We start from the raw sequence: 21,793 nt of genomic DNA, 5'->3' as shown, positions 1-21,793 counted from the left end.
AACAATTCTGGGCTGGGCCTCTGGTTAATAGGTTAGTCCCAAATAATATAAAAATATATAATAAAGCCCAATAATGTCCAAAACAGAATATAATATAGCATGGAACAATAAAAAATTATAGATACATTGGAGACGTATCACTCCACGGTGCCACTTGGAGGTGCATTGCGTACTTGCTCCAAGCAAGCTGCCGAACGGCTGCACATAGGCTTGATGTTCTCCCAACGACCTTGAAGCGACCGAAATGTGCGTGGAGTCTTGTTGGGGTAGTTTTTCATAATGCGGAAGTATTGATCTTCGATCCTTTGCTAATATCTCTTGGCGGTTTGATTAGTACCCGTGCATGCATCAAGAGACACCGCACTCCATGCTTTGATCAAAGCTTGATCTTCCAAGATGGTGTAGTTCTTCGATCTTTGGCTTTTCCCAGCTTTTTCTTGTGAATTCTCAAACGCTTCCGCTTCGATCTCTGCCAAGTCGTCCGCACAATCATGATCGTCCACGGCACACTCTGTTTCATTGTAGTCGAAAGGTTCAAAGGGGGCTTGATCAATGTCAACCGCGTTCGTGTCCAACAAGTTCACGAACTCGGTTGTTGCATTGTTCGAACCACCGCTGTACCGAACGATAACAAATCACGAGCTATCGAAAAACAATGGCGAAAATGAAAGAGAATCACCAAAGTCCGAAGAGATATACCTTCCGGCCATTTCGTCGAACACCTTGCTCAGGGGGGGGAGCGGCACCGTTGAACGGCATCGCCGGAGCACCTCCTTGCGGGGGGATGGAGTGAGAGGTTGAAGAAGATTTGTTCCTTGAAGTCGGAACCTTCCTCCGCTTTGCGCCCGCGGCCTTGCCGGCCTTCTCCGCCGCCGGCCGGGATCGCACAGCAGCATTGCCGCCCGGAGCGCGGGCCATCGCGGCGGGGGCAGCCGGATTGCCGCCTTGCACAAGCACGTTGCCCTGCCGCTTGCGGGCAGGTGTGGCGTGTGCTTGGGCGACGCCGGCGGGGCCTACATGGCCGGTGACGAGATCCACCCGAGGGGAAGGGGCGTGCGCGACCTCGACGGTGACGGGGGGCAGCATGGGGTCGTCCATGGCGGCGAGGGACGGCCGGGGAGGAGCAGCCGGAGCTTTCGGAGGGGGGGGGCAATGGTGGCGGAGGGTGCGGGAAGCGGGAAAGGGAGCGCGGAAATGTCCCTCCCACCAAATCTCGTGCCGGATGGGGGTTGAGCTCGGGTCGGCTTCCCAGCCCGTGAAGATAGAGGTTGGGGAAGAAGATTTGCCGCGCCCCGCAAATTTTTTTACGGGCCGGAGCGTTTTGCGGTGTCTGCTCGTGCAGATTTTTTGGCCCCGACCCGCAATTTGGCGGTTATTTTGCGGGCTGGGGCGTTTTGCGGGATCTGCTAGAGTTGCTCTAAAGACCCGGAGCCACAATTCACTCTATACAACCTATGCAATGGAGAGAAGAGAGGTCGCATCAAAGAATTGAATCGCGGGCGAAACTAGCGCTATTGCGGCGCAATTGCTGGCTGGAAGCCTCCCCGCGATGCAATCACTTGAAAAACGCAATCTGCCGCTACGCACGCGATCGCGGCACTAAACGGAGCGATTCCGAAATCACTGATTAAGAGTACTTGTTGCAAAGAACACTCCATCTTTTCGGTCATGACAAGTGGCGCACATGCAGCGCGTCATTTGTCGCAACCGGGGAGTTTTTCCTTTTTTCGTAGATTCGTTTATTGAAAACGTTTTATCTCTTAAACCGTGCGTCCAAATTTCAAACCGTTTTCACCATTGGATTTCTCGCGTTGAAATCTTCAAAACTAGATCCCATGTTGATAGGTTTTGACGAACTTTTTTTTCACGAAAAAAACCAGACGAAAAATCAAACCGAGAGCACGGTTTTTTCCCTTTCCGAAAGAGGCACGTCCGTGCCTCTCACGAAATCACAACCGTGCCTCTCGTGGAAGCAAAACCGTGACTCTCGTGGAAAGAAAAAAAAAGAAAACGCGTTTTTCCCTTTTCGAAAGAGGCACGCCCGTGACTCTCGCGAAAGCACAACCGTGCCTCTGGCAAAAGCAAAACCGTGACTCTCGCGAAAGAAAAAAAACAGAAAACGCGTATTTTTTTCCCTTTCCGAGAGGCACGGCCATGACTCTCGCAAAAGCACAACCGTGCCTCTCGCGGAAGCAAAACCGTGACTCTCGTGAAAGAAAAAAAAACAGAAAACGCGTTTTGTTTTTTCCTTTCCGAGAGGCACGGCCGTGACTCTCACGAAAGCACAACCGTGCCTCTCGCGGAAGTAAAACCGTGACTCTCACGAAATAAAAAAAAACAAAAAACGCGTTTTTTTTTTCATTTCCGAAAGGCACGGCCGTGACTCTCGCTAAAGCACAACCGTGCCTCTTGCAAAAAAAAAACGTGACTTTTCACGAAAGAAAAAAAAGTAAGCGCGTTTTTTCGCGCGTCGAAAAGCTAAGGAAGACCGGGGAAAACCAAAACATCGAAAAAACAAAAAAAAACGTTTAAAAAGCCGAAAACGCGTGCAGAAAAATAAAAAAACAAAATCTAGAGGAAGCGTTCAGAGCATGACACGTGGCGAATGGCTGAGAGCGCCAAGTGGCGCTGATCGTTGCGAGGCTCCCGAAGGAGCGCTCGTTAACTAGTTGCTCCCAAGCGGTTCGGCTTAACGGTAGCGGCAGTTTCGCTGGGACGGGCTGAAAGTCTGAAATAGAGGCCCAAATAGAGCTTGGCCCAAATTTCCTCGGTACAGAGAGCAGCACCCCCACGAAACCTAGCATCTCGTATCCCATTCCCTTCTCTCCCTCCCAGCGAAAAGGTGGCGGCGGCTGTGCTCGACCTCGACTCATCCCAGCTGCGCGTGAACCGGCTGCTACATCGCCGGAAGGGAAGCCGGATGCAGTGACGGGGAGGCAAGGCAGCAAGGCCGGATGCAGTGACCACAGGGTATTTGAACTCAAGTGACTTATCGCGGATTGCTGCTGATGCTTGTTTGATTCCCATGTCTTGTGGACTGATGAATAGATGCATGCTTGATTTGATTTTCCATGTTTGTGAACTGATAAATAATTAAGTATATAGTTTAATAGTTATATACTCTGTTTTCCTGCTGAAAATCCTCTATTTTCTTGATGAAAATACCCTGTTTTACTGCTGAATAGGCACGGTAATTCTACTAAATATGCACATGTACTACCTGCCGCTAACTGGGTTAGCTGCCGCAATAGCTCGCTATAGCGGCTATAGCTGCTGGAAAAAGTTGCCGCGAAATCTGCCGGTGACGATACTGGACAAGCAAGGGGTGACTCGCCGCGCCTGGGTTGAGATGGCAGCCCTCTCACGGCCCCCTTCAACCGCTGGGTACACGGTGGCTGCCGTGGTACACATTGGCCAATCCCTTGATTAGACCATAGCGACGTGGGAGTTGAAGGAGGATCACTGGACCGAGATTGGAAGTGCAGCAGATAGGGTGCTGGACATTTTGTTCTATCAGGGCTCCTTCCACTTCCTCACGTCCAATGAAGATCTGATCAGGCTTGTTCCGGAGGGCCCCTCCTTCAGAATGGTGAGATATCATGTTGCGTTACGCTCGAGCAAACCGCTGGATGATGTCTATGAAGCTCAGGAGGGTACCATGCTGAGGAGGTACCTGGTGGAGTCCACAGCAGGACATCTTCTGTTTGCCGTGAAGAAGACTCATTGTAGCAAGAGGACAGTTGATATCAAAGTTTTCCGTCTGTCTGTTGACGATGCCGCCGGCCAAGCCACGTGGGTCCACTACAAGAACACAGCGGGTGAGATGATTTACCTGGGTCGGGCTTCTTCCATATCTAGTGTCACTCAGTCGGAGCCCACTATTCATTTTCTTGATGACCGTTTGGTGAAGAGCGAGGAGGAGGCGGATCACTACTACATGAGGGACATGGGAGGGTTGCGACCCCATGTCCTCCAGGTCAGTTGGTACAGTTACCGAACACCAGACGAAGAATCCAGGTTCAGCTATCGAGCACCAGACGACATAGGAGCGACTGACGTACCAACACCAGTTTGGTGCGACCCCCAGTCTGATGGATCTGCCATGTGACTGACTGCCACTCCTGTGACCATCATCGTCAATGCTTAGTCCAGCTCTGCTTGTTTTCAAGGATTGACATTCTCCTTTTCTCTCTTTACTCATTATACATAGAGAGTGTGCGCTAGCTGTATGTGAATTCTGCTTTCTAGGATTGCGATTCCTGGAAAAGGGGAATTTCCGAGTATTGGTTCTACCACGTGAATGACTGTCACTCCTGTGACTATCATCGTATCTCTGCTTGCTTAGTCCAGCTCCGCTTGTTTACTCATTTTATATAGAGAATGTGTGCTAGCTGTATGTGAATTCTGCTTTCTAGGATTGCAGTTCCTCTTATTCCCTATATCTGGACTCATAATGCGTCCTTTCAACTTTTGCTTGTATGAAAGGTGATCGTTACATGGTTATAGTAACAACAGACAATTCTAGTGATTTTTGTTCCATTGGAGCTTGGACATCAACACTTTAGTATGCTCGCTCACCAAGCGTTGATTTTCAAGCGTGAGGACAGAGCCGTGAATTTTATTTTCCATCTCCTACTTACAGTGTTGCTGAGGCTGCGGTTGGCGATGTTCTGATCAGGCGCGGCGGCGCTCGATTTTGTCGATGGCTAGTTTCAATCTCCTTATGTTTGATCCAGTTTGTTCTAGTCGTGCTTGCCCTGAGATGCTCTGGCGTTCCATGCTAGTGTTTGCTAAGGTTAGGCTCGATGCCAGAGACTTAGCCCCCTGTACCTAGCTGGGTTTCTGCTTCAGATGTTCTGGTTCTGTTTTGCTTCAACCTGGGATGTTCCCAGTTTTGCTTCTACCTGTAACCTTCAGTCACGGCTGTTTCCCAATGAGTGACAGAGTAAACTTCTTAAGGCCTTGTTCGTTTATCCCCAGCCCCGCCGGGATTTGCGTCAACCCCCCCCCCCCCCCCCCCCCCCCGATCCACGTGGGTTTCACCCCTGCGGGGGTCGGATCCCGGTCAGTCATATAGGTGTGTTCGGTTAAACCCGGCGGAGGTCGAACCCCGGCCTATTCCCTCCGAAACCACTGGGTTTTCACCGGAAAAAAACCTCTCCTCCCATCCCGTGGAAACCAAACCCTGCCCGATGAACGACAGACAAAAAACGGAGTCCTTCGCTCCACCCCTGTCTCTCCCGCGATTCGATGGCAGCGGTGGTGGCGGCGCGGTAACCTCGAGGCGGCGGCGGCCCTCACCTCTCCGTATGGCGACCATCTCGCCGGTAAGATCCAACGCCCCTACCATCCCCTCATCTTCCTTCCTCTCTCACACTATGAATTTGTAGGATTAGGGATTTTGGGGATTAACCGAATGAATCTAAAGTGACCGGGATTAGAAGGAAAGGAAATAATGAGGATTGGGTGACGGGGTGGGTGTCACCAAACCCCTGCGTGGATTGAATCCACTAGGGGATTGAATCTCCATCAACCGAACAAGGCCTAACTTGGAACGTGAGAGGTTTGAACGACACCGACAGGAAAACCACCATGCACGAGATCAACGCCGCGTCATCTTGCCAGATTGTATGTTTATTACAGGAAACCAAATTGGTGAATATTGATCAGTACACTGCAGGCTACCTGGGAGGCTTTCGCCTTAAAAGGTTTGCCCGCCCAGCGTTGGGAACAAGAGGGGGAATTCTTATGCTGTGGGACGAATCTTTCTTCGACGTTTCCAACATCATCGTCTCCGAATTTTGCCTTTTGGCCATGGTCCATGAGCGCTACTCGGGCACTGCCTTCAAGATCACCTCCGTGTATGGTCCTACCGCCGCGGCTAGAAAAGATGATTTTTTAGCCGAGCTTCTCTCCCAAAAACCCGCCTCCGATCATAAATGGTTGGCAATCGGTGACTTAAATCAAATATATCGCAACTGAGACAAGAACAAGAGGAATGTCAATCGGAGCTGTATCAATAGATTCCACAACACCCTTCAATCTTGGGAGCTCGAGGAAATTAACCTCCAACATAGGCGCTTCACTTGGAGTAATGAGAGAGCAAGACCAACCTTGTGCAAGCTAGACTCTTTCTCTTGCAATGCAAATTGGGACCTTCAGTTTGACAGTTTGACACACATGTTCTCCATGCTCCCATCTGCACTCTCCGATCATTGCACTCTCCTCCTCGCCGATGATAGTGGCCCACGGAGGCCATGAAGCTTTAGATTCGAGATTTTTTGACTTGCATCCCGGGCTTTGAGGAGGTGGTGCTTGAAGCTTGGAATGAGTCTACTGGACATTTGGAACCTTTCCAAAACTTTTTTCACAAACTCAAGAACACCCGTGAGAAACTTGCTACTTGGAGCTGAGGGCTATTCTCCAAGTCCAAGGTTCACTTCCATGCCACCCTTCTCGTCGTCCTCCACCTCGACATAGCACAAGAGAACCAGGCACTTCTGTTGGAAGAGCATGATCCAAGATTGAGGCTAAAAAAGAAATTCATTAGCTTGGCAATTGTGGAACGGGCTAGAAAGAAACAATGCGCGCGGATTTCCAATCTCAAGGTAGGGGATGCCAACACAAAATTCTTTCATTTGAGAGTCAATGCTAGAAGAAGGAAGAACCACATTCATAGGCTAAAACATAACAACGGCTGGGTCACCGACCATGCGGTCAAGGCGACATTGTGGCGTTGCGTTGGGGCGCTGCTTTGAGCGTAATGGACCGTTAAAAATAAATCCAGTATTGAGCACATGTTTCCCTCGAATCCTGCTAATGTGATATTCAAATGCCATCTTTTTCTTCAGACTTGGACGCCGTTGGGGAAACAGCGGGACACTAAGCTTATGCAGGTGACCATGGAGCGAATCAGAGTCATTCAGTTGGAAGCGTGCCATTAACTTCGCTCCAAGGTGCTTCGTTTTGGCGCAGTCTTCAGGCTTCTGTGTGGTGCTAGCCTTGAGCCAATGTGCAATGTCTTCATCTTATCTCAGGCCTAGTGGCCGGTGGCATGTACCGAACTTATTCTGTCTTGCTTTCTCGTTGCGTGTGTGTTTCGAACCTTGTCAGATGCTGTCTGTTGGTGGGCTTTATTAATTTAAAGCCGGACGCTCCTTGCGTCATCGTTCTAAAAAAATGTAGCAGAAGTGGGCCATCGTTGGCGGAGGAGAGGCATGGGATTAACGGATTCGAGTGTGGAGAGTTGTGCGAATAAGTTATGTAAAATTTGGGTCAGGTACCCGCAAGATTGTATTTGTGATGTTCTGGACTCGGATCGTGCCGAGATGATTGAATAATACGCAACCCATTACAACCAAAAACATATTTTTTTGAAGTTTTTAATAACATTATTGTCTTTGATAATATAATGTGCATTAGCTGATTGTTAAAAAAAAAGATGTGTATTAACTAAGACGGCATTGTTCTCGGTTATTTTAGCTTCGTGAGTAGCATCTTTTTTTTTCAAAGTCCGTTGCAATGCACGGTCGTTGTACTGGTCTAGAGTTCTAAACCTGCTCGGCTTCGGCATGGGAGTCAAAACAAAAATACAAAACTAGTTATATGATGCCGGCGGCGGCGGCAGGGAACATGCAAACCCTAAGCCTACCGAGCGCGGCTCATTACCAGTCAGCCATTGAAGATGTCCCTGATGAGTTGCTCGCGGACATCCTCCGCCGCCTCCCTCCTCGAGGACCCGCTGCCTGCCGGAGCGTCTGCAAGCACTGGCGCGCCGACGCCGACGCCCACGGGTTGCTCCTCGCGGCCGCACCTCGTGCGTGCCCTCTGCGCGACATCTTCGTCAATCATGTCATGGAGCGAAGCCTCAGATTCTTCTCCCGTGCCGCGCCGTCGTCCATCGATGTCACGCTGATTTTCATGCCTGGCCAGCTGAGTCTCGACCGTGCCGTCCTGGACACCCAGGAGTAGAGGATCGACCATTAATCCCGGTTGGGAAGGGCTTTAGTCCCGGGTCACCAACCGGGACTAATGAATCAGGACTAAAGGCCCCTCTCTTTAGTGTCGGTTGGCCACGACCCGGGACTAAATTGAAGGAAATATGCCCTAGAGGCAATAATAAAATTGTTATTTTATATTTCCTTATTCATGATAAAAGTTTATTATTCATGCTAGAATTGTATTGATCGGAAACTTAAATACATGTGTGAATACATAAGCAAACACCGTGTCCCTAGTAAGCCTCTACTAGACTAGCTCGTTGATCAAAGATGGTAAAGGTTTCCTAACCATGAACATGCGTTGTCATTTGATAACGGGATCACATCATTAGGAGAATGATGTGATGGACAAGACACTACTAGGAAAAGGGCTATAGATGGAATGGTCACTAATGGCGCACCAGACATGTGGTGCGCCATTGCTATATAGCAGTGGCGCACCATGTGCTGGTGCGCCATTAGTGTGAAAGACACTAATGGCGCACCAGACACAAGGTGCGCCATTAGTAACATTTTTTATTTATTTTTCCAAACATACTAATGGCGCACCAGGGCACAGTGCGCCATTACTAGTTCTAACTAGTAATGGCGCACTAGCCACATAGTGCGCCACTACTATATTTTTTTTATTTTTTATTTTTTGCAAAACTACTAATGGCGCACCAGGGAACAGTGCGCCATTACTAGCGATCCCCCTCCATCTCGATCGCTATCCCACCGCACCCTCCCCCGCTCCACCGCCGCCGACGACCCACCACACCCTAGCTCCCCTGCTCCACCGCCGCCGATGACCCACCGCACCCTCCCCGGCCCGCTCCACCGCCACCGCCGACCCCCTGCACCCTCCCGGCCTGCTCCACCGTCACAAATGAATGCTATAGCTAATTCCTCCCTCTCCCTCGCCAGTTCCCCCCTATAGCTAATTCCTCCCTCTCCCTCGCCAGTTCCCCTTCGTCCCTCTCCCTCGCGCCAGTTCCTCTCCGTCCGCTCCCAATCCGCGCCCCCGCCGCCTCCCTCTCCCCATCCTCCCGTCCGACCCCACCCCACTCTCGCCGCAACCTCCGCCTCGCCGAGTCCAGAGCTGCTCGTGGAGGAGACGTGGCTGGAGGCGCTCTTCGGGGAGCTGCTCAAGCCCTACGCGTTCTGACAACTCATATTCGCCTTGTCACAGGGCGCCGAGCACAACCTGATGACGTATGAGGCGTACGATATCAACGGCTACACATTCTACACCGAGGACAAGGACATGAAGAGTGATGGTTATCAGAGCTCCGGGGTAACGATGGAATCCTACACCGGTAACGACAAGGACAGAACACCCCCCGCACCCCCCGACGACCCACCGCACCCTCCCCCGCTCCACCGCCGCCGAGCACCCCCCGCACCCTCTCCCCCGCACCCTCCCCGGCCCGCTCCACCGTCACAAATGAATGCAACTAAAATTGCAAAAAAAAACAAACTTGATTATATTTTCAAATAACAAATTTGATGATATTTTCAAATAATAAATTTGATCATATTTAAAAAAAAATTATTACTGTTTTTATAAAAAATATGACTGTTATGATTTAAACAAGTTTGAACATATTTAAACACAAATAAATATCAAACAGCATTTTAAATGCATAAAAACAAAAATTGGGGAGCCTCGGAATCGAACCCAGGACCTCCTAGTATGTGTGCTGCGTGCTGACCAGTCAGGCTAGTGGGCATGTTCTGATGGAGATAGGGTTAGGTGGAATATAACCTGACCAGTCGGGCTAGTAATTTGTAATGGCGCACCAGGGTGAGGTGCGCCATTGCTATCGTCGTACTTATGGCGCACATGGGGGAGGTGCGCCATTAGATAGACATCCCGCACTCCACCTATTCCCTCGCACTGTGGCCTCCCTCCCTCCCTCGCCAGATCCCCCACTCGACCCCAACCGTACGCCGCCGCCCCCTTGCTCCGCCCCCTCCGTCCGCCGCGCCTGCACGCCGTCGGCGACGCCGCCGCCGCTGTGGTCTTGCGCTGCCCCGACGCCGCCGCCCCGACCCCCGCGGGACTCCACCCCCGCCGCCCCCGCGCCCCCCGAACGAGATCGGCCGAGCGCTCCTCTCCTCTCCTCCTCCCTTCGACGAGCGAGGGCCTCCTCCGGCCCCTGCAGCAGCCGGCGAGCGCCGCCCCGACGTGCCCACACCCCGCCTGCCCCTGCCGTCCTCCGCCACCCGGCGACCAGCCGCACCCGCCCAGGTACCCCTCCTCCTTCCTCCTTCCTCCCTCTCCACCCTTCCTCCCCATTCCCTCCCTCCCTCCCCTCGACCGTGGTACACAATCTGTGCGTGCAAGTGCAATCTCTGGAGCCCTTTTTTTTAATTCAGTTTCGTCAGAGTATGGCCTAGGAGTACAAAATCCTGTACAGAGTAAACATTCTAGAAGTACAAAATATTCTACTCCTACGAGTACTGTAATTTTATTATTCCTGTTTGAACATGCATATTACTCTTCAACTGGTCATAGAATAGTTCCATTATAAGAGTGCTATTATAAGAGTACAATATGCTAATGATACCCTTTTATTGTTGGCAAATGATGCTGGAATTGCTCTGAATCTGAAATAGATTCTAACCTGTTTTGAACAAATTGCTGGGATGACAATTAACTATCATAAGTGTACTCTTATCCCTATTAACTTGACAGTTAATGATCTCACTCCATTTGAGGACATTTTCCAATGCATAGTTGGGGATTTCCCTATTAAGTATTTTAGGAATTCCTTTGCATTTTGACAAGATTGGCAGAGAAGATCTGCTAGCTTTTATTGATAAAATTTTAGCCAAAATATCTAAATGGAGAGGCAGACTTCTTTCTTATTTGGAAAAAATTACCCCAATTAGGTCCTGCCTAGCTAGCATGAATCTAAAGGGACCTGCTCTTATAAATCTCTATATGTTCTAGTGAATTTTAGGGGGGGTGCAACCTTTGTATCTTCCTGTAGTATGGAGTATTAAATTGCCCCCTAGGGTATAAGGTTTCATTTGGATGTTCTCCCAGAACAAAATCATGACTTGTGACAATCTAAGGAAAAGGGGGATGGCAAAACCCCTAGAGTGTGTTCATTGCAAAGAGATACAAACTGTATATCATTTATTTTTTGAATGTATTGTAGCTAGTAAAATCTGTGAAGATGTTGAAATGCTTTTCTAGGTGCCAATCGTTAACTTTGAATCTATTGCTAAGTTGTGGCTTTGCAATAAAAGATACATTCACTTGAACGGATGACCTAGCGATGGTCGTGCCCGTCCTGCCTGATGGTGGCCTCGCGATGGTGGTGGTGCCTGACAATGACCACGCACCGGTGGTGGCGCCGGCGATCCCACAGCTGGGCGACATGACCACGCCAATTGTGGTAGAAGACTACATCCCATAGCTGCCTCCACCGCCTCGCCGCTCTTGGTGCATCAGGCTGAGGAAGGAGAAGGAGAAGAACAATGAGAACTGAACTATGTGAAACTTTTGTAATATGGTGTTGGATGGATAACGGTGTTAGATGAACAATGTGAAACTTTTGTAATATGTAACGATGGAACTATGTGTTGGCTATGTATGTATATATGATGAAACTTGTGTGTTGGATATGATTGTTATATGGATGCTTGTTGTATATATATGTGTTGGATATCTCATATGTGAAATAGTGACCTGAGATTAAGAAAAAACGATTTTTTTTAATTTTTTTTTTACTAATGGCGCACTTCCGTGTGGTGCGCCATTAGTATACCAGTTACTAATGGCGCACCTGTGGGATACTAATGGCGCACCTGTGGTGCGCCATTACTAAAATATTCTAGTGGCGTGGTGCTAGTGGCGCACCAGTAGTGCGCCATTAGTAGGCAAAACTGGTGCGCCACTAGTAAGCCTTTTTCTAGTAGTGAGACCCATCCGTTAGCTCAACATAATGATCATTCAGTTTTATTGCTATTGCTTTCGTCATGTCAAATACATATTCCTTTGACTATGAGATTATGCAACTCCCGGATACCGGAGGAATACCTTGTGTTCTATCAAACGTCACTGGGTGATCATAAAGATGCTCTACAGGTATCTCCGAAGGTGTTTGTTGAGTTGGCATAGATCGAGATTAGGATTTGCCACACCGAGTATCGGAGAGGTATCTCCGGGCCCTCTCGGTAATACACATCATAAGCTTGCAAGCAAATGACTAAGAAGTTAGTCACGAGGTGATGTATTACAGAACGAGTAAAGAGAGTTGCTGTTAACAGATTGAACTAGGTATATAGATATCGACGATCGAATCTCGGGCAAGTAACATACCGATGGACAAAGGGAATTACATATGTTGTGATAAGGTTCGACCGATAAAGATCTTCATAGAATATGTAGGAGCCAATACGGGCATCCAGGTTCCGCTATTGGTTATTGATCGGAGAGGTGTCTCGGTCATGTCTACATAGTTCTCGAACCCGTAGGGTCCGTACGGTTAACGTTCGTTGACGATATAGCTAGTGTTATATGAGTTATATGATTTGGTGGCCGAATATTGTTCGGAGTCCCGGATGAGATCACGGACATGATGAGGAGTCTCGAAATGGTCAAGATGTAAAGATTGATATATAGGACGTTGGTATTTGGACACCGGAAGAGTTTCGGAGTGCACCGGGTAGTCATTGGGTCACCGGAAGGGGTTCCGGACACCCCCGGTAAGTGTATGGGCCTAATGGGCCAAAGGGGGGGATAGACCAGCCCCTGGTGCGCCCCTTCTTTGGACAGCAGGCCCTAAGGGAAGGAAAGGGGGGAGGGCTAGCCCCTCCTGCCTTTCCCTCTCATGAGAGAAAGGAAAGGGGGGGGGGCACCCTTCCCTGCCATTCGCCTGCACCTATATAAGGTAGGGGGGCGCGGCTTGGGAGGGACTCCAAGTAGGATTCCTCCTACTTGGGCGCCTCCTTTGGCTGCTCCTCCCTCCCACCTATATATATGTGGAGGGGGCGCCTAGCACACAACAGACAATTGCCTAGCCGTGTGCGGCGCCCCCCTCCACCGTTTACACCCCCGGTTATATTTTCGTAGTGCTCAGGCGAAGCCCTGTGGAGATTACTTCATCATCACCATCACCACGCTGTCGTGCTGTCGTAACTCATCTACTACCTCGCCGTCTTGCTGGATCAAGAAGGCGGAGGATGTCACCGAGCTGAACGTGTGCAGAACGCGGAGGTGACGTGCGTTCGGTACTAGGTCGGTTGGAGCGCGAAGAAAGTTCGACTACATCAACCGCGTTGTGAAACGCTCCCGCTTACGGTCTACGAGGGTACATAGACATACTCTTCCCCCTGTTGCTATGCATCTCCATGGATAGATCATTGCTTGTGCGTAGAATTTTTTTGTTTTCCATGCAACGATTCCCAACAGTGGCATCATGAGCCAGGTCTATGCGTAGATGATATGCACGAGTAGAACACAAAGAGTTGTGGGCGGTGATAGTCATACTGCTTACCACCAACGTCTTATTTTGATTCGTCGGTATTGTGGGATGAAGCGGCCCGGACCAACCTTACATGTCCACGCACATGAGACCGGTTCCACCGACTGACATGCAACTAGTTTTGCATAAAGGTGGCTGGCGGGTGTCTGTTTCTCCTACTTTAGTTGAATCGAATTTGACTACGGCCGGTCCTTGAAGAAGGTTAAAACAGCAAACTTGATAATCACCGTTGTGGTTTTTGCGTAGGTAAGAAAGGTTCTTGCTAGAAACCCGTAGCAGCCACGTAAAAACTTGCAACAACAAAGTAGAGGATGTCTAACTTGTTTTTGTAGGGTATGTTGTGATGTGATATGGTCAAGACATGATGTGATATATGTTGTTGTATGAGATGATCATGTTTTGTAATTTATCGGCAACCGGCAAGAGTCTTATGGTTGTCTCTTTATTGTATGAAATGCAATCGCCATGTAATTGCTTTACTTTATTGCTATGCGTTAGCAATAGTTATAGAAGCAATAGTTGGCGAGACAACCATGACGCAACGATGGATATCAAGGTGTCTAGCCGGTGACGATGGAGATCATGACGATGCTTTGGAGATGGAGATCAAAAGCACAAGACGATGATTGCCATATCATGTCACATATTTTGATTGCATATGATTTTTATCTTTTATGCATCTTATTTTGCTTAGAACGATGGTAGCATTATAAGATGATCCCTTCACTAAATTTCAAGATATAAGTGTTCTCCATGAGTATGCACTGTTGTGAAAGTTTGTCGTTTCGAGACACCACGTGATGATTGGGTGTGATAGACTCTACGTTCACATACAACGGGTGTAGGACAGTTTTGCACATGCATAATACTTGGGTTAAACTTGACGAGCCTAGCATGTACGGACATGGTCTCGGAACACTAGAGACCGAAAGGTCGGATGTGAGTCATATAGTAGATATGATCAACATAGAGATGTTCACCATTGATGACTACCCCATCTCACGTGATGATCGGACATGGGTTAGTTGATTTGGATCACGTATCACTTAGATAAACTTTAGGGATGTTTATTTAAGTGGGAGTTCATTAGGAATTTGATTAATTGAACTTCATTTATCATAAACTTAGTCCTGATAGTATTTGCAAATCTATGTATCAATAGCTCGTGATATAACTCCCCTATCTTTTTGATATGTTCCTAGAGAAAACTAAGTTGAAAGATGATAGTAGCAATGATACGGACTAGGTCCGTGATATGAGGATTATCCTCATTGCTGCACAGAAGAATTATGTCCTTGATACACCGCTAGGTGACAGACCTATTGCATGAGATGCAGACGTTATGAACATTTGACAAAGCTCGATATGATGACTACTTAATAGTTTAGTGCGCCATGCTTTAGGGCTTAGAACCGGGACTTCAAAAACGTTTTGAACACCACGGAGCATATGAGATGTTCCAAGAGCTGAAATTGGTATTTCAGACTCATGCCCATGTCGAGAGGTATGAGACCTCTGACAAGTACTTTGCCTAGAAGATGGAGGAGAATAGCTCAACCAATGAGCATGTGCTCAGAATGTCTAGGTACTACAATCACTTGAATCAAGTGGGAGTTAATCTTCCCGATAAGATAGTGATTGAGAAAGTTCTCTAGTCACTATCACTAAGCTACTAGAACTTCGTGATGAACTATAATATGCAAAGGATGACGAAAATGATTCCCGAGCTCTTCGCGATGCTGAATTCGGTGAAGGTAGAAATCAAGAAAGAGCATCAAGTGTTGATGGTTAACAAGACCACTAGTTTCAAGAAAAAGGGAAAGGGAAAGAAAGGGAACTTCAAGAAGAATGGCAAGCAAGTTGCCGCTCCCATGAAGAAGCCCAAAGTTAGACCCAAGCCTGAAACTGAGTGCCTCTACTGCAAAGGAAATGGTCACTGGAAGCGGAACTGCCCCAAATACTTGGCGGATAAGAAGGATGGCAAAGTGAACAAAAATATATTCGATATACATGTTACTGATGTGTACCTTACTAGTGTTCGTAGTAGTCCCTGGGTATTTGATACCGGTTCAGTTGCTAAGATTAGTAACTCGAAACAGGAGTTGCAGAATAAACAGAGACTAGTTAAGGGCGAGGTGACGATGTGTATTGGAAGTGATTCCAAGGTTGATATGATCACCATCGCACACTCCCGCTACCTTCGGGATTAGTGTTGAACCTAAATAAATGTTATTTGGTGTTTGCGTTGAGCATGAATATGATTTGATCATGTTTATTGCAATACGGTTATTAATTTAAGTCAGAGAATAATTGATGTTCTGTTTACATGAATAAAACCTTCTATGGTCTTTTGGAATCACTTGATACTTGCGAACCATGCCTCATGGGCAAGATGACTAAAACTCCGTTCTCTGGAACAATGGAGCGAGCTAATGACTTATTGGAAATGATACATACCGATGTATGTGGTTCGATGAGTGTTGAAGCACGCGGCGGATATCGTTATTTTCTAAACTTCACAGATGATTTGAGTAGGTATGGGTATATCTACTTAATGAAACACAAATATGAAACATTTGAAAAGTTCAAATAATTTCAGAGTGAAGTGAAGAATCATCATAACAAGAAAATAAAGTTTCCACGATCTGATCGCGGAGGCGAATATTTGAGTTACGAGTTTGGCCTTCATTTAAAACAATGTGGAATAGTTTCACAACTCACGCCACCTGGAACACCACAACGTAATGGTGTGTCCGAACGTTGTAACCATACTTTATTGGATATGGTGCGTTCTATGATGTCTCTTACCGATTTACCACTATCGTTTTGGGGTTATGCATTAGAGACAGATGCATTCATGTTCAATAGGGCACTGTCTAAATCCGTTGGGATGACACCGTATGAACTGTGGTTTCGCAAGAAACCTAAGCTTTCATTTCTTAAAAGTTTGGGGATGCGACGCTAATGTCAAAAGGCTTCAACCTGATAAGCTCGAACCCAAAAGCGGAGAAGGACGTCTTAATAGGATACCCTAAAGAAACTATTGGGTACACCTTCTACCACAGATCTGAAGGCAAGATCTTTGTTGCTAAGAATGGATTCTTTCTAGAGAAGGAGTTTCTCTCAAAAGAAGTGAGTGGGAGGAAAGTAGAACTTGATGAGGTAATTGTACCTTCTCTCGAATTGGAAAGTAGCACATCACAGAAAACCATTCCCGTGATGCCTACACCAACTAGAGAGGAAGCAAATTGAAGGAAATATGCCCTAGAGGCAATAATAAAGTTGTTATTTATATTTCCTTATATCATGATAAATGTTTATTATTCATGCTAGAATTGTATTAACCAGAAACTTTGTACATGTGTGAATACATAGACAAACAGAGTGTCCCTAGTAGGCCTCTACTTGACTAGCTCGTTAATCAAAGATGGTTAAGTTTCCTAGCCATAGACATGTGTTGTCATTTGATGAACGGGATCACATCATTAGAGAATGATGTGATGGACAAGAACCATCCGTTAGCTTAGCATAATGATCATTTAGTTTTATTGCTATTGCTTTCTTCATGACTTATACATGTTCCTCTGACTATGAGATTATGCAACTCCCGAATACCGGAGGAACACCTTGTGTGCTATCAAACGTCACAACGTAACTAGGTGATTATAAAGATGCTCTATGAGCCAATATGAGCATACAGGTTTCGCTATTGGTTATTGATACGTCTCCAACGTATCTACTTTTTCTCAAGCTTTTCCTCTTGTTTTGGACTCTAATTTGCATGATTTGAACGAAACTAACCCCGGACTGACGCTGTTTTCAGCAGAACTACCATGGTGTTGTTTTTGTGCAGAAATAAAAGTTCTCGGAATGGAACGAAACTTTGCAAGGATTTTTATATCAATAATAAGAATTTCTGGAGCCAAGACCCACCAGAGAGGGGCCCCTCGTTGGGCACAACCCACCAGGGCGCGCCCCCTCTCCTGGCGCGCCCAGGTGGGTTGTACCCACCTGGTGGCCCCGCTGATGACCCCCCTGATACTATAAATTCACATTATTCCAAAAAAATCAGGGAGAAAGAATTATCGCGTTCCACGAGATGGAGCCGCTGCCAAGCCCTGTTCTCCCTCGGGAGGGCAGATCTGGAGTGCGTTTGGGGCTCTGGTGTGACGCCCTGATAATGCCACGTCACCTCTGTCACTGTAGTTAATCTCGGGTTAGTTCAAAAACCGATTCAAAATTCAAATTCAAAATCAAGTCAAACAATTAAAGTTTTCAAAAGTCAAAACTAAAATGTTCTCAATGTGAAAAATAAATCATGGATAATACTGGTGGAGAAACCACACTTCTATAAAATGTTTAAATACTCTAAAATGAATAAAACAGTAGCAAATACAATTATTTAAATGCTTTTAAAATAATAAACAATTTCAAAACTAAATTGTTCTAAGTATTAAACTATTGTGGGAGTGGCATAATTTGTAGCATCTATTTAGGTGCCACTTTGGTATTTTACTAAAACTAAAACAAAAGGAAACTAAAATAGAAAAATAAATAAAAAGTAAAGGAAACCGAAGAGAGGGAAAAGAACCCCTGCTTCCCCCACTGGACCAGGCGGCCCAGCTCACAGCCGGCCGGCCCACCCCACACCCCACTCCCTTATCTCCATAACCCCCCCGAAACCCTAACCGCGACCCACCCCACTTCCCTCACTCCCTCCCACTTCGCCGCTCCTCTCTTCCCCTGATCTGGATCGAGATCAGGGGCAAGGACCTGACGCCCCCGACGCCACTGGACCTCGTCGTCGCCCGAAGGCCTCCCCGTCGCCGGACCACCCCACCGTCGCTGCTCGTCGCCAGGAGCTCCTTCGTCTCCGCCTCGCGTCCTCGTCCTCCTCCCCGCCGACCTACCTCCCCACCGCACGTCGTCTCCGACCTCCTCCCCGAGCACCGCTGCCCGAATCCCTACGGCCCCCGTGAGCTCCTCCTCTCTCCCTCGCGCACGCGCTCACGGCCGTGGCCTCCTCCCCGCGGCTCCGCTGTCGCCGTCGTGATCCCGCTTGGCCCCTCGCGCTGTCCCGCCCGCGCGCGCTCGCCCCGCACGCGCCTTGCCCGCGCGCCGCCCACACACCGTGACCTCCGCCCGCACCCACGCCCAGAGCTCGCTCCGCTGTGGCCTCGCCCCGCCCGGCGTGCCCCCGCGCACCCGCGCCCGAGCCCTGCCTTGCTCTGCCACTGTGCTGGTCGCCCGCAGCTCGGCCGCGCCCCTGTACTCCTCCCTAGTCGCGCGCGCCGCCTCTGCCCCGCACCAGCTCGTCTCCTCTGCCCGCCGTCCGCGGTTGCTCGCCGCGCGGCGTCGCCAGCCACCGCCCGCGCTCGGATCCGCCCCAGTCCGGCGCCCGCGCCCGCCGCTGCCCTCCCGCCGGCGTCCCCCTCCGGCGACCGCCTGGCCTCGCAGGCCTTCGTCCGACACGGCGCCCCTGGGTGTGCGCCCGATCTGGCCGTGCCCGAAGCTGTCGCCCGCACCCGCTATGGCCTCTGGGCCTATGACATATGGTCCCTGCCCACAGAACGATTTAAAAAAAACTAGAATAAAAATTAATTAAATAAATAAATAAAACAAAATATTAATTAATTAACTTAATTAACTATGTTTAGTTGATCTAATTAGCTAATTAACCTAATTACTATTGTTAATTAACTAAACAGTCAATGACATGCGGGACCCACACGTCAGTTTGACCAAGTCAACGCCCTGTTGACTGCTGACGTCATGCTGACATCATGATGACATCGATAGACACTATTCTGGATAATGTTAGAATTAAATAGATAAATAAATTCAGAAAATGATTAAAACTTTAGAAAGACATAGAAAATAAACCGTAGCTCAGATGAATTTTTTTTCTACATGAAAGTTGCTCAGAACGACGAGACGAATCCGGATATGCAGCCCGTTCGTCCGCCACACATCCCTAGCATAGCAAACTCGCAACTTTCCCCTCCAGTTCGTCTGTCCGAAAAGGCGAAACACCGGGAATACTTTCCCGGATGTTTCCCCGCCTTCGCTGGTATCACCTACTACCGCGTTAGGGCACACCTAACACCGCTCATTGTCTTATCATGCATCATCATGCATATGTTTGCTTTTATATTTATTGTTTCTTCCCCCTCTTCTCTCGCTAGACACCGAGACCGACGCCGCTGCTACCTAGTACGACTACGGTGTTGACGACCCCTCCTTGCCAGAGCAACCAGGCAAGCCCCCCCTTGATCACCATATATCGCCTATTCTTCTCTCTACTGCTTGCATTAGATTAGTGTAGCATGTTACTGCTTTCCGTTAATCCTATCCTGATGCATAGCCTATCCTTGCTACTACTATTGTTAACTTTACCTGCAAGCCTACATGCTTAGTATAGTATGCTAGTATTCCATCAGTGGCCCTACATTCTTGTTCGTCTGCCATGCTATACTATTGGGTCGTGATCACTCGAGAGGTGATCACGGGTATATACTTATATACATAATGCATGATACTTGTGGTGACTAAAGTCGGGTCGGCTCGTAGAGTACCCGCGAGTGATTCATGGATTTGGGGCTGAAAGGACCTTTGTCCTGACGGCCCTCTGTGTGGATCTTTGTGGCGTAGCGACAGGGCAGGGTGAGACCACCTAGGAGAGAGGTGGGCCTGGCCCTGGTTGGCGTCCGCGGTTACTTCATAATAACATGCTTAACGAGATCTTGGTATTTGATCTGAGTTGGGTTGTTGACCTTATGCGCACTAACCGCCACATGGGACAAGATATGGGCAACCGACGTCGTGGTATCAGCTGAAGCCTTCGTGACGTCAGCGACTGAGCGGTGCGCGCCGGATTGGACTGGAACGCCTGCTCTTGTATTAGGGAGGCTAGGTCTGCTTCCGGCCGCCCTCGCAACATGCAGGTGTGCAATGGGCGATGGGCCCAGACCCCTGCGCCATAGGATTTAGACTGACGTGCTGACCTCTCTGTTGTGCCTAGGTAGGTCCGTGACGTGTTGATCTTCCGAGGCCTGGAATTACCCTGGAAAGTGTGTCAGGCCAAAGGGGATCAAGCGTGTCAGGTAATGTGGTGCACCCCTGCAGGGAAGTTTATCTATTCGAATAGCCATGATCTTCGGTAACAGGACGACTTGGAGTTGTACCTTGACCTTATGATAACTAGAACCGGATACTTAATAAAACACACCCTTCCAAGTGCCAGATACAACCCGGTGATCGCTCTCTAACAGGGCGACGAGGAGAGGATTTCCGGGTAGGATTATGCTATGCGATGCTACTTGGTGAACTTACCATCTACTCTCTTCTACATGCTGCAAGATGGAGGCTGCCAGAAGCGTAGTCTTCGACATGACTAGCTATCCCCCTCTTATGCTGGCATTCTGCAGTTCAGTCCACCGATATTGCCCCTTTACACAAATACCCATGCATAGGTAGTGTAGATCCTTGCTTGCGAGTACTTTGGATGAGTACTCACGGTTGCTTTTCTCCCTCTTTTCCCCCTTTCCTTTTTACCTGGTTGTCGCAACCAGATGTTGGAGCCCCGGAGCCAGACGCCACCGTCGACGACGACCCCTACTACACCGAGGGTGCCTACTACTATGTGCATGCCGCCGCCGACGACCAGGAGTAGTTTAGGAGGATCCCAGGCAGGAGGCCTGCGCCTCTTTCGATCTGTATCCCAGTTTGTGCTAGCCTTCTTAAGGAAAACTTGTTTAACTTATGTCTGTACTCAGATATTGTTGCTTCCGCTGACTCGTCTATGATCGAGCACTTGTATTCGAGCACCTCGAGGCCCCTGGCTTGTATGACTTATTTTTATTTTTAGAGTTGTGTTGTGATATCTTCCCGTGAGTCCCTGATCTTGATCGTACACGTTTGCGTGTATGATTAGTGTACGATTGAATCAGGGGCGTCACAAGTTGGTATCAGAGCCGACTACCTGTAGGAATCCCCCTTCCACACTCCTTGGCCGAAGTCGAGTCTAGACATTGCAAAACTTTTTACTAACATGGTTGTGTGGCTTATGGGCCCTCGTCGCCATTGGGTGGAATTAGTATCTTTTATTTCTCGATCTGTACTCTGGGAATCTGATCTCTCTTCTATTCGGGTTAAACGATTTTTACTAACTCTGACTCTAGGTTCTCGATAATACTTTCTCCTGGAGAGCCTCTTCAGTCCAGATGATTACTTGGTGCACCGAAGGATTCTGAAGATACCTTCCGATATTCTCTCGAGACCTTGTGCCCGTTGCTTTTGCAAGTCCCTACCACT

The 21,793-nt window shown here is 48.4% G+C and overlaps 1 long non-coding RNA gene across 1 annotated transcript; it reads left to right on the top strand.

Moving 5' to 3' along the window:
* Window positions 1-2,335: 2,335 nt before the first annotated feature.
* Window positions 2,336-7,364, top strand: LOC120966193 (uncharacterized). Its single transcript, XR_005759412.3, has 2 exons — window positions 2,336-2,970; window positions 6,852-7,364. It is a non-coding gene; the product is annotated as an uncharacterized lncRNA (long non-coding RNA).
* Window positions 7,365-21,793: the final 14,429 nt, after the last annotated feature.

The sequence above is a fragment of the Aegilops tauschii genome, chromosome 6 (assembly GCF_002575655.3).
Source record: "Aegilops tauschii subsp. strangulata cultivar AL8/78 chromosome 6, Aet v6.0, whole genome shotgun sequence".
NCBI classification, from domain to species: domain Eukaryota; kingdom Viridiplantae; phylum Streptophyta; class Magnoliopsida; order Poales; family Poaceae; genus Aegilops; species Aegilops tauschii.
The sequence above is the reverse complement of the archived record's forward strand: the minus strand, read 5'-3'. Positions and strand labels throughout refer to the sequence as shown.